The sequence below is a fragment of the Cydia pomonella genome, chromosome 9 (assembly GCF_033807575.1).
Source record: "Cydia pomonella isolate Wapato2018A chromosome 9, ilCydPomo1, whole genome shotgun sequence".
Classification (NCBI taxonomy): domain Eukaryota; kingdom Metazoa; phylum Arthropoda; class Insecta; order Lepidoptera; family Tortricidae; genus Cydia; species Cydia pomonella.
In genome coordinates this window covers 18,546,346-18,559,909 of record NC_084711.1, presented here as the reverse complement: position 1 = coordinate 18,559,909, position 13,564 = coordinate 18,546,346, and the positions used below count along the sequence as shown (strand labels likewise).

The 13,564-nt window shown below is 43.5% G+C and overlaps 1 long non-coding RNA gene across 1 annotated transcript; it reads left to right on the top strand.

Annotated features, from left to right (window-relative positions):
• The first annotated feature begins 864 nt into the window (after positions 1-864).
• On the top strand, positions 865-2,155 carry LOC133521585 (uncharacterized). The gene is made up of 3 exons (XR_009799917.1): positions 865-1,232; positions 1,309-1,425; positions 1,615-2,155. It is a non-coding gene; the product is annotated as an uncharacterized LOC133521585 (long non-coding RNA).
• The last annotated feature ends 11,409 nt before the right edge of the window (positions 2,156-13,564 follow it).

The following is a 13,564-nucleotide window of genomic DNA, read 5'->3' as shown; positions in this document are numbered from 1 at the left end:
CACAGCCGATCTATTAACCCTCCCGCTGTGGTATTAGTGACATTAAAGACCTCTATCCACTTAGACATAGCATCCACTACGACTAAATACGTTTTGCCCCCTATAGGGCCCATGTAGTCCAAATGGAGGCGCGACCAGGGTCGGTGAGGCCAAGTCCACATGCGCGGCGTGTGCCGGGCCGGCGCGTCCGCGTGCGCCGCGCACACCGCGCACGCGCGGCACACGCGCTCCACGGCCTCGTCGATCCCCGCCCACCATACATAACTGCGAGCGAGCGCCTTTGATTTGACGATTCCCATGTGAGGCTCATGAATCATAGTTAATATTTTATCTTTACATTTTTCTGGTACCACCAGCCTGGGACCCCACATGACGCACCCTAGTTCCTCGTACAACTCGTTCTTCCTATTGAAGTATGGTTGTAAATTCGAAATCTCACATGATTCGGGCCAGCCATCCCTAATGTAACTTAAAACCTTAGATAGCAATGGGTCACGTGCCGTCTCTCGTTTAATTTCATTATAATCTAGCAAGAGTGCTTGTTGAACAAAGTGCAAATAAGTTTGTTCCGGTGCCGATAATTTGTCTTGGCTCTTGGTACTAACGGGTAACCGCGAAAAACCGTCCGCGCCGTTATTATCCGTTCGCACATATTCAATATCAAACGAGTAGGCCGATAAAATAATCGCCCATCGCTGCATCCGACTAGCTACCATAGTCGGTATACCGGTGTTGGGTCCGAAAATTGACACTAGCGGTTTATGGTCGGTACGTTGTAACAACAAATGTAATTTTTCTTCTTCATTATTAAAAAAGTAAGGCTCGCGTTAGTTCCGAACTCCTACAGCCATCTAGCTAAGGATTAGCGTACTAGCTAACGCGCGATCGAACACTATGGTCGGAATTGCCAGCTTCAAATCCGGAAGAAACATTGCGTTTCCCCGCTTTCCTGTGTTTTATTCGTAGAACATATTTAACTATAGTGGTTTTTCTTTAACATTATGTTATTTCTGCGCAGTTGTTTAGTTCTTTTTAAATAAAACCGAAGGAAGCATAAACGATCGTTTTGTCTGTGGAGTCATGTAGTGTTTGCACGAGCCTAATTCGGACTTGGCAACCCCGTCGGCCTATCTGTCACTCAAGATGTCGGAAAGGAAGGGAGATCTTCTTTTTGTTCGATTCGAGCCGGGATCGGCTATACCCTTTGAGATCGGGCTCCATCGCCCATTTGAGTAAGTGTTATAGTGGTTGCGTTGTTTATTTTGTAAGAATAAAGTGCCTTTTTTAATGTAGGTTGCGTATTTTCAGCCCCGGCATAACATGCTAACCTTAAATTTGTTGCTGCGTTGAAGAGCGATACATCGCGTGCCCCGGGTGTTGACATAAGCTGCATAATTTCCATGCAAGCCTTTTATCCACCAACGGGTAAGTTTTGCATTTTTTTTAACCTTTAGGTAAGGTTTCGTGTAAATCGAAATTCGTGTCGGGCATTGTTGAATCGTGTTAGTGTTCCAAACTTGAAATCAAGGCGATCTCCGCCCTACAGTATTAATTGGGATTCAATCCCAGCCGTAATCAGGTGACTTGCCCTAACGAGTATACAATAAATTTCAGGGTTCACGGCGGGGCGCTAACTACCTGGCTAACTCGCGCGGTCTCCGACCACCTGCCTCATGCACCGGTAACCCCAGATAATACCAGCGGTAGTGAGCTGTCGCTGACCCTTTTGTAACCATCCGTCCCGGCCTACACAGAACGTGGCGGCTGGGGTACAATTCCCGATGTTGGAGGTTAGACCCATCCTTTATTAACTATATGACATTTGGACCAGATCGACTGGCCCTGGCGCCCATATACATCTCCTGTATTTTCTAAATTTAGTTCCTCGGATCGCTGTTTCTACCAAAATCTAAATAAAAGAGTTCGTTAACCCCGATTTGTTCCCTGAAGCTTTAGTTTAAAAAAGAATTAATAAGTACTGTAGAGTCTGTGCAATCTATGCTAGCCGGTTATTATTAAGAAACTTGACTTACTATTAAGAAACCTTTAGATAGATATATATATAAATATAGGATTACCTCAACTGTGACTTCTTGCAGTATTGTTGACGGGTTCTTCCAACCTCAGTGATTTCAATAAAAGCTTAGTTACTGACTATTGTAGTTTACATTTTATATTATTCCTTTAGTTTTTTTCTTTACCCCAAAAATATTACTTGTAACAGTGGCAGCCCACGTGGGACATTATTAGCGAACCTCTTTGGTCACATTGTGTTAGCTAAAGGGAGTTTTGGTAGAAACAGTGCAGCTTGTATCCTCATAAATTAATTACATACGTTTTTTAAATTTAAATTTAAAATATTAGTGCATAACTGTGTTAGGTTATACTGTTGACCACATGTGGTATGATTATAGGTTAAGTTATATACATGTGTGGGTTTATTATTGCTTATGTTGTAATGTTTAGCACAGGGTGTTAAAATCCTTAATTAATTTGTTGCTCTGGATATTACATTAATAATATAATTAATTAACAGTTTGCAGTTACTGTATTACTTAAGTTATTTTATAATAGACTAAGTCTATGTAGCATATAAAAATTATTATTGTGGTTACCGGGTTTCAAGTGTATGAGTGTTGAACTAGTTTCAACGTAACTTAATTACAATTTAAAAATTAAATTGCATGCTTACAGAGTATCACCAACCAAGGTATTTTAATGATAAGGGACAGTCGTGTACCAAAGTGTTAAGACTTGTTTTTTTAAATTTTTATTTAATTTTGCTTTCCTCTGTGGGAGGTTACTGTACCTTTTAGTAGTAAACAATTGTAACATTGTTCATAATGGAGGACCGTCCTATTAATTATAATTTGTTACACAAAGATGAGTTGGAATATGAAGTGTCAGTAAGGGATGTCACTCCCGCTGAAGATGTGAAGGGTTTGAGGGAACAAATTAGGAAGCTAGCAAAAGAGTTACCGTCAGATGATATTGAGGAATTTGTTGGGCAGATCGCCCAGGAACTTACCATTATCCAGGATAAATTGGGCGAACTGGAGAAATTAACCACAGCCGCCAAGACCCCCATAACTTTGAAATCTCTTAACCGGGTACAGGCTTTAGGGCATCATTTGTACCATCGATTAACTCGGATTCATCCAGAGGGGTCCACAGATGTTACCTTACATTCAGGGTTAATGGAGAGACTTATGAGAATCCTTTCAAAATTAGATAATATGTTATCAGTATTTGTGTCGACTCATTCCAATGTTGGCTTTGATGATGCTGTTGAGGGGTCGGTGAACCCTGTTCAACCTGAGACTTCATCGATGGCTTCTGCAACTTCGTGCTTTAATAAATATCAGACCGTTAGCTCTTTAAATCTTAAATTTAATGGTCGGACGTGTGTGAAGGCTTTTTTACAGCGGGTCGAGGAGTTAGCAGCTTCGCGTCGTATTACGGAAGTTAGGCTTTTCGCTTCAGCGGTAGAATTATTTGATGGCGACGCACTAATGTGGTACCGCGGTATACGCGCAGAGGTGTCTACGTGGGAGCAATTGAAGACCGCCATGATTGATGAATTTTTGCCATTCGATTATGACAGGCGCTTACTTAAAGAAATTAGGAATCGTACTCAGGGTTCTAATGAGAACATTTCTACATACATTAGCATTATGCAGAACTATTTTAGCCGTTTGAATAGTGAATTGTCGGATCAGGAGAAATTTGACATAGTTTCGATTAATGTTCGTCCGGAGTATACGGTACCTTTGGCCATCCAGTCGGTTACTACCTTAAAGGATTTGAAGAGGGTGTGTCGCGTGCTGGAGGACAGCTGGCAGCGGGCCAATGCTTTTGTGGAGCCTCCCAGACCCTCGTCGTCTACCTTGGCCGCAGACTTGAGTTGTAAAACCTCTTCGCGTCCTAAAGTTGAGGCAGCTAATCCTCTGGAGAAGCCGTTCTGTGTTCGTTGTCGTGTAGATACGCACAGTCTAAGGGAGTGTAAGTCTAAACGTGTAGTTTGTTTCAAATGTGGTAGGGCGGGGGTGTCTTACCCGGATTGTCCCAATTGTTTCCCTCGGGCTTCTACTTCTACCTCGCCAGATACAGGCACGATGCCTGGGGTTTCAAAAAACTAATTGTTCCGGACCGCCGTATATCGAGTCCCTACGATTGGGAGCGTGGGAACTCATGTAATCTTGTCGATTTTGGTGAAGATAATCTTGGGGTTAATCCAGACTGTCCTGATTACCCCCTTATAGTAAGTACTTTGATGTCTCTTCCCGTTTCGGTGGTTCGGAGTCGGTATATTATAAATAAAGACGAGCGACCGCACATGTCGGTAGGAATTTTAGGTCGTTCTTTTCGTGGCCTCCTGGATACGGGGGCAGGGATCAGTATCATAGGTTCGAATTCGCATAAGGACTTTTTGTCATTGGGAGCTCAGTTGGTTTCTGCCACGGATAATACCCATATTATAGCTGCGAATAAAACTCGTTCAAGAATAATCGGGTGTATGTACTTGATTGTTAAAGCTAAAAATTTAACACGCGAAATTAAATTTTATGTGATACCGGACGTCGGTGCGCGCATGATTTTCGGTGTTAACTTCTTTAAGGCGTTTAACATCGCACCGGAATTGTTTCGCCGGTATGGGAACCAAACTTCGGACCCTACCGTAGTTGAGGTCGTACCCGAAAAACACCTTTGCTCCTTTCAGGAGTTGACCCATGATCAACGTGCTATCGCGGACGGGATTATTCGTAGTTTCGAGGGTATTTCGTTTGAGAGGAAAGGTTTGGGGCGTACGCACTTACTCACCCATACCATAGATACCGGTAATAGTCCTCCAATTAAACAACGTTATTATCCAATCTCGCCACATCGTCTGGTAGAGCTTAACCGTCAATTGGATGAGATGCTAGAGCAGGACGTAGTTGAACCTAGTACTAGTGCTTGGAATAATCCTACCCTTTTTACAGCTAAGTCTAATGGGGAGTTACGCTTTTGCTTGGATAGTCGCAAGTTAAATTCTGTAAGTAAACGCGATGCGTATCCGTTACCGTATATATCACGTATTCTGGATCAGTTGAGGGATGCGAAGTTTCTGTCCTCAATCGACTTAAAGAGCGCGTTTTGGCAAATTCCTTTAGATGAGGCCTCGCGCGAACGAACGGCCTTCACGGTGCCTAAACGCGGCTTGTTTCAATTTAAGGTTATGTGTTTCGGGTTGACTGGAGCACCTGGTACCCAACAGCGTCTAATGGATAAGTTGTTTGGACCCGAATTCAATGATAGGCTTTTTGTGTACTTGGATGACATCATCATTGTTAGTCAGACGTTTGAGGAACATATTTCGTTATTAACTCGTGTATTGGACCGTTTGTCAGCCGCTAACTTAACTATTAATTTTGGTAAGTCCCAGTTCTTCCGGAAGGAACTTAAATACCTCGGCTATGTAGTGGACGAGCGTGGACTACATACCGATCCTTCCAAAATCCAAGCTATCATAGATTACCCGGTTCCTACCAACCGTAAAGAAGTGAAAATGTTTGTAAGTACCGCGTCCTATTATCGTAGATTCATTAAAAATTTCAGTGACCTCGCGGCCCCCTTAAATGCTTTAACAAGTACTCGGAAGAATGCGCCTCCTTTCGCGTGGACGAAGGAAGCTCAATATTCCTTTCAAAAACTCAAGTCGGCCTTAGTTACGGCACCGATATTATCGTGCCCGGATTTTTCGAAGCCCTTCCTTCTACATTGTGATGCGTCTGGGTACGGCGTGGCCGGAACCTTGACCCAACTAATGTCGGACGGGCTGGAGCATCCAATAGCTTACGCGAGCCGCTCGTTAAACCGCGCCGAACGTAATTATTCCGCAACCGAGCGCGAGGCACTAGCCGTCGTTTTCAGCATAGAGCATTTTCGGCCATATCTGGAAGGCGGACCCCGGTTTAAGGTGATTACCGATCATTCCAGTTTAAAGTGGTTCTTTAATTTAACTAATCCGACGGGCAGATTAGCACGTTGGGGTTGTAGGTTATCCCCTTATGACTTTGAAATCATACATCGTAAAGGTAAAGAACATGTAGTACCAGACGCTTTATCCCGTAGTGTACCCGTGATGGAAATTCATACGTGTGAGTGGTATAATAGGATCTTTAAGCGATGTCAGGTTTTCCCAGGCTCTTGTCCGAATTACGCGATTCAAAACAATAAACTTATGCGTTACTGTAAAAGTAAATTTAATCTTTCGGGGGAGTTCGACTGGAAGGTGGTCGTACCATCGAGTCAACGTCAAGATTTAATTAGAACATGTCACAACGAGGAGCTTTCCCATTTGGGAGTTTTTAAAACATACAAGCGATTAACGCTACTCTATTATTGGCCTTCAATGTACCAGGATGTAGCTAAATTCATTCGAGGGTGTGAGGTTTGTGCTACGTATAAAAACTCACAACAGCCTCCTATAGGCACCATGGGACATCCTAAGAACTGTTCGCGTCCATTCGACACACTTAGTATCGATTTAGTGGGTCCACTACCTCGTTCCCGGGCAGGCTATACTTACATTCTGTCGGTATTATGTTGCTTTTCGAAATACGTGATGTTTTTCCCCCTTAGGCGTGCGGTAGGGAAGACTATTGCCCAGCGTCTAGAGGATGAGGTGTTTCTCAAGCACGGCGTGCCGCGCACAGTGATTGCGGATAATGCTACGCAATTCACTGGCAGCGAGCTTAAAGCTTTGTTTCAGAAATATTTTATTCCCCAAATTCACTACACCCCGCGTTATTGCCCTCAGGTTAACGCCGTAGAACGCTACCATAAAACCCTGATGACGTCCGTCTCTATCATGGTCCAGAATGATCATCGAGCTTGGGATGTAGCTTTGCCGAAGGTTCAGTTTGCCATGAATTCCACCACTAGTGAAACAGTTCGTTATCCCCCCTTCTTTCTGGTTCATGGTAGGGAGGCTGTTGCTTGCGGTAAAGTCTATGGAGATTGCCAAACTTCGAAGTTAAACCTATCAATTGACTCTCCAGACCGGTACGCGGAATCTTTAGGCGGCTTGAGAGAAGTTTTCGATCGGGTCAAGTTATTGTTAATTAAAGCTCATGATAGAGGGGCGCGTTATTATAATAGGGGTCGTCAGTCGGTTGAATTTAGTGAGGGTGAGGTTGTTATGAAAAGAACTTTTCCTTTGAGTGACGCTGGTAAATTCTTTATGGCTAAGCTTGCTCCTAAGTATGCGAAGTGCCGAGTAATTCGTAAACTCTCGAATTTAGTATACGAGTTAGAAGATTTTTATACGGGTAAAAATTTGGGGTCCTGGCATGCCCGGAACCTTAAAAAGTTTGTTCCGTGATCAATTTAACTGGCTATAAGCTGTCTATCCACAGCGTGTGTTGGCAGTGCAGGGCGAAGTCCCTGATTTCGCTCTGCAGGGACAGCATTCCTGTGAAGAGTGTCAACCGGTAGTTCTGTGGCTCCTAAGCCGAACTATCGGACACTACTATTAATTATTTTCCCTGGTGATAGACTGTTACCTCACAGTTATTACCGTAGGTTATTCATTTAACCTAACTGGCTATATGCCATATTCCGTCGTATACCCTGGACGCGCAGCCCGCCACTCAGGTCGCTCACTGCGCCGCCAAGATATATAGCGATGCGACGCGTTAGGAAGGAAGCTTCGAGCTTCTCCTACCTGCGTTAAGTTTTACTTAGGTTAAGCTCCCTCTTAAGGGAGAGTAGGAGTAATTGTTATAGTTTGTATTTGATAACTGGTTTACAGCCAACTGTGTTTATCATTTTATAGTTTAGTGCGTGGGTTCGATTTTGATGGTTGTTTTTCCTTCTGCCTTACATTGTGTAACTGTTCATTTGGGAGCTGTTGAAACCTGCGGTTTGTTTTGCGAGCTGGGGACCAGCTCAAAATTTTGCCGGACTCAAAATTTTCTTCGGGAAGGGGAGCACTGTAACAACAAATGTAATTTTTCTTCTTCATTATTAAAAAAGTAAGGCTCGCGTTAGTTCCGAACTCCTACAGCCATCTAGCTAAGGATTAGCGTACTAGCTAACGCGCGATCGAACACTATGGTCGGAATTGCCAGCTTCAAATCCGGAAGAAACATTGCGTTTCCCCGCTTTCCTGTGTTTTATTCGTAGAACATATTTAACTATAGTGGTTTTTCTTTAACATTATGTTATTTCTGCGCAGTTGTTTAGTTCTTTTTAAATAAAACCGAAGGAAGCATAAACGATCGTTTTGTCTGTGGAGTCATGTAGTGTTTGCACGAGCCTAATTCGGACTTGGCAACCCCGTCGGCCTATCTGTCACTCAAGATGTCGGAAAGGAAGGGAGATCTTCTTTTTGTTCGATTCGAGCCGGGATCGGCTATACCCTTTGAGATCGGGCTCCATCGCCCATTTGAGTAAGTGTTATAGTGGTTGCGTTGTTTATTTTGTAAGAATAAAGTGCCTTTTTTAATGTAGGTTGCGTATTTTCAGCCCCGGCATAACATGCTAACCTTAAATTTGTTGCTGCGTTGAAGAGCGATACATCGCGTGCCCCGGGTGTTGACATAAGCTGCATAATTTCCATGCAAGCCTTTTATCCACCAACGGGTAAGTTTTGCATTTTTTTTAACCTTTAGGTAAGGTTTCGTGTAAATCGAAATTCGTGTCGGGCATTGTTGAATCGTGTTAGTGTTCCAAACTTGAAATCAAGGCGATCTCCGCCCTACAGTATTAATTGGGATTCAATCCCAGCCGTAATCAGGTGACTTGCCCTAACGAGTATACAATAAATTTCAGGGTTCACGGCGGGGCGCTAACTACCTGGCTAACTCGCGCGGTCTCCGACCACCTGCCTCATGCACCGGTAACCCCAGATAATACCAGCGGTAGTGAGCTGTCGCTGACCCTTTTGTAACCATCCGTCCCGGCCTACACAGAACGTGGCGGCTGGGGTACAATTCCCGATGTTGGAGGTTAGACCCATCCTTTATTAACTATATGACATTTGGACCAGATCGACTGGCCCTGGCGCCCATATACATCTCCTGTATTTTCTAAATTTAGTTCCTCGGATCGCTGTTTCTACCAAAATCTAAATAAAAGAGTTCGTTAACCCCGATTTGTTCCCTGAAGCTTTAGTTTAAAAAAGAATTAATAAGTACTGTAGAGTCTGTGCAATCTATGCTAGCCGGTTATTATTAAGAAACTTGACTTACTATTAAGAAACCTTTAGATAGATATATATATAAATATAGGATTACCTCAACTGTGACTTCTTGCAGTATTGTTGACGGGTTCTTCCAACCTCAGTGATTTCAATAAAAGCTTAGTTACTGACTATTGTAGTTTACATTTTATATTATTCCTTTAGTTTTTTTCTTTACCCCAAAAATATTACTTGTAACAACGTAATGTGAAATGCCGACCATACAAATACTGGTGAAATTTATTCATACAAAATATGATAGCTAATGCCTCGCGATGTATTTGTGAATAGTTCCGCTCGGCGTCATTGAGAGTGCGCGAAGCGTAGGCAACGGGCCGCTCGCGGCCGTCCGGGCCCGGCTGCGTCAGCACGCCGGCCACGCCGCGCGAGCTCGCGTCACAGGTAACAAACAGCTGTTTCTTAGGATCATAGTGAGCGAGTACCTCCGCGCTGGCTAATATTGCCTTAATTTCTTTAAAAGATCGTTCACATTCTGAAGACCAAAACCATTGTTTTTCCTTTTTAAGAAGTTCATATAGTGGGACTAACTTCACACTCATATTCTTAATAAATTTCCCATAGAAATTAATAATACCTAAGAAGGAACGGAGCTCCGTGACGTTACTTGGTCTAGGTACCCGAAGTACAGCCTCGACCTTGGCCGGGTCAGTTTTTATACCATCCTTACTTATTATGTACCCGAGATATTGAACTTCGTCTACTAAAAATACGCATTTGCTACTTTTTAGTTTTAAACCGGCCTTATGTATCCTGCTGAACACCGCTTCTAAGGCCGCTAAGTGTTCTTGTTTAGTTTTACCCCCAATGATTACGTCATCCAAAAATATTTCCACATTAGGTATACCTTTCAGCAAATTACACATTATACGTTGGAATATTCCCGGACTGGACGATAACCCGTATACTAGTCGATTATACCTATATAGACCGCGATGCGTATTTATAACGGTATATTTTTTTTAATCATCCAGCTCGATCTGGTTATAGGCTTGGGATAAATCTATTTTAGAAAAGTAGCACGCTCCGCTAAGGCTTACCATTAAATCATCGATTTTAGGCAAGGGATATCGATCAATTAGCAAAACCGGATTCAATGTAGATTTATAGTCGGCACATATTCTCAAAGAACCGTCAGCTTTATTTACCGGCACCAGCGGTGAGGCCCAGTCGGAGCAGTCCACGGCCTCGATGACGCCGTCCCGCAGCATGGCGTCCAGCTCGGCGTCAACCCGCTCGCGCAGCGCGTACGCCAGCGGCCGCGCGCGGTGGAACACCGGCGCCGCCCCCTCGCGCACCCGCAGCGTTGCCTGCCCGCCATTGTACCGCCCGAGCCCGCCGCTAAACAATTCTTTATATCTGCAAAGTAAATTATTTATTTCATTAGACATTTTTAGATCATCAACCTTTACATTGTTACAATTGCTGAACTCGGGGATCTTAATATTTAACTCGGCCAACCACTGTCTCCCTAGCAGTGAGGTAGTGCCTCCATCAATAACAAACAATTCTAAATATTTTTCTTGCTTATCATAACTAACTTTCGGCTTGATAACGCCTATCGGCTTGACCTTTGCCCCGTTATAAAACTTAAGTGTTAACCAACCATTTTCAAGAGGATAGTGACTTAAAAGTTTCTTATAAGTTTTGCTACTAATACACGATATCGCCGAGCCCGTATCTATCTCCATTTGTAGTAAGATATGAGAGTCTACAGTGATAGGTACACTCACCGGTCCGTAGTCACTTAAACACAAATGGTGAAAGTCCTCGGTGGTTGACTCCTCCCGATCCGAACTCTCCGCTTGGCTATAATGCAGCCTTCCTGATGGGGCGCTTCCCCCGCGACCGCCGCCCTCACTACGGCTCGAGCACACTCGTCGCAAATGCCCCCTGCGACGGCATAAACTGCAGATATAATCTCGGAAACGACAATTGGTGTAGTCGTGAGCTGTCGAACCACAGCCTTTGCAGTCTTGGTGGGGCCCTCTGCCGCCTGGAGTGTAGGCCGCCACGCTGCCGCCGCCGGCGCCATGTCCGCCGTTCTCCGCTATGGCGTGCGATCTTGTCCCGCTTCCCCGCGCTATGCTACCAAGGCTCCTGGCGCGCCAACCGCCCGTGGCCCGGGAGCCCCGCATCTGGTTCCCGCGCGGCCCTCCTGGCGCTAGAGCATGTACCGCAGCTGATACCGTCGGCCCCGCACCGCTCGACCCGGTGCCCGACGATGGTTCTACCGCTGCCGCGTCTCTTTCCGCTGCCTCCAAGGACGTCGCAATCCTTATCGCGTTTGTGTACGTTAGCGTATCTTCCTCCGCAAATAACCGCTGACGTATGATGTCACTTCGCAGACCACATACAAATTGGTCGCGAAGGTTTTCATTAAGGGTAGCATCGAATTTGCATTCCCTGGCCAATTTCTTCAATTCCGCCACGTAAGTGGCAATATTTTCGCCGTTATTTTGTCGACGTTGTCTAAAACGATATCGTTCGGCCAAAACGGACGGCGTTGGTTGTAAATGATGACGTAATAGATCCACAGCTTCTTTGTAAGTGACCTCCGACGGCTTTTTGGGGCTTGCCAGGTTCACAAGTAGCTCGTACGCCCCGTTTCCCATCACAGCAATCATAGTCGGCAATTTTAATTCATCTTTTATGGCGTTTACCAGAAAAAACATTTCCAAACGGTCTACATATGATGACCACGTTCCGCCCGTCACGTCGAACTCGCTCATTTTCCCTATCGACATTGTTTATGTTGTTATTTTTACACGTATCACTTAAAGCACTCTGTTTTACGTAAATTTTGCAATAACACTGTGTGTATATACCGAATAGATCCCAACCTCGTAAGCCACTGTAATAAAACCAGCACGTCCGTTCTAACGCCATTTATTTGCGAACAACCCGAATACCCACATCTCATATTTATCAAAGATTATATGATTACCTACATACTGTAGGTATTCATTTAAAATTTTGTTTGTAAGAAACATCGTCAAGAAACAGTTATAATCCCACAAAGCGAACCTTTTTCTGATTTAAATAGAGCCAATAGAGACACAACTTAGGTAAAAAGATCTTTATTTCTCGTAAGAATACACAATAAAAAAAAACATTTTTGATGGGCAAATCAAATAACTATTAAACAAAAGAATTTTCAATCGAATGCGGGCGTAGTTGACCTTTACCTTTGACCTTTGAAGTTTTTGACCTTTGTTGAGTAGTACTTGACCTTTTCATACCTTTCGAATTAGAATGTCAGTTGGATCGTATGCTACGATCATATGGCATTACTAGGAAACCCTGCATCCCTTCCCCCTTACAATCCCTTTTAAATATAGAATTCGGTATTAAATGAAAAAGGCCGGTCAAATAAAATAAAAGTTACGCTCTCATTCTAAACCGACAAGTTTAAATTAAGTACAGAGCCCCTAGTGTAAATTTATTCGATTTCTAAACGTGATGTACGATATGAGACTTAAGGCAAACGTTAAGTCTCATTTAGTATGGGATTCAGACACAGCGCAATTTACACTAGGGGTACAGTACTAACTTAACAGTTGGCATGAATATTTTGTATGTATAGACACGCATAAAAAGGTCTTGAACCAAGGAATACAATTTGTTTCAAGATCTTCAGTATAAGGAAGCTCGAAAATGTCTTAGTCGAAGAAATTAAATATCTTGTATTAGATATAGACCTTGGGCAAAGAACTAGCCAGACCAAGGCAAGTCTGCAACGATTTTGATAGCATATGCAGTGCAAGTCTTGTTATAAACTTCAAACTTCTATAAAATTATGACTCTTTCAATCAATTCAGTTGAGAAAATCGAGTTAAATTACCGTATGAGTAGCAAAGAGGGTACCGCGACTATGCTGTCTTCAGAATGAGTGGTGTGTGGGCCTATGTCACTACCACAATTCTGATGAATTCAATGACACCGCATAAGTATGTCAAAAACCGTCCAGCAATTTGGGCTTGGGTGCCAAAGAAATGTACACACATGCATAAATACGCTCGAAAAACATTACCCTCCTTCTGGCGCAGTTGGGTAATGAGGTCTTCGATTGTGTTGTATATGGCAGCTAGGTGTGTGTTCATGTGATTCTTAAATTAGTCTACTTGAAACGGTAACTTATGCAAGTGATAAGAATAACCAATGTTCGGACACGACGTAAGCATGCCCGGCGCGTGACCTGAGCACTAATGTCTCTCGTATTTCTAAAACTAAACTGCATTAAGTCCACTAACATGTCAAAGCTAAAGTCTACCTTATCATCTCGCAATAAAGTCTATTTTATTAATAAAAAGTTACATC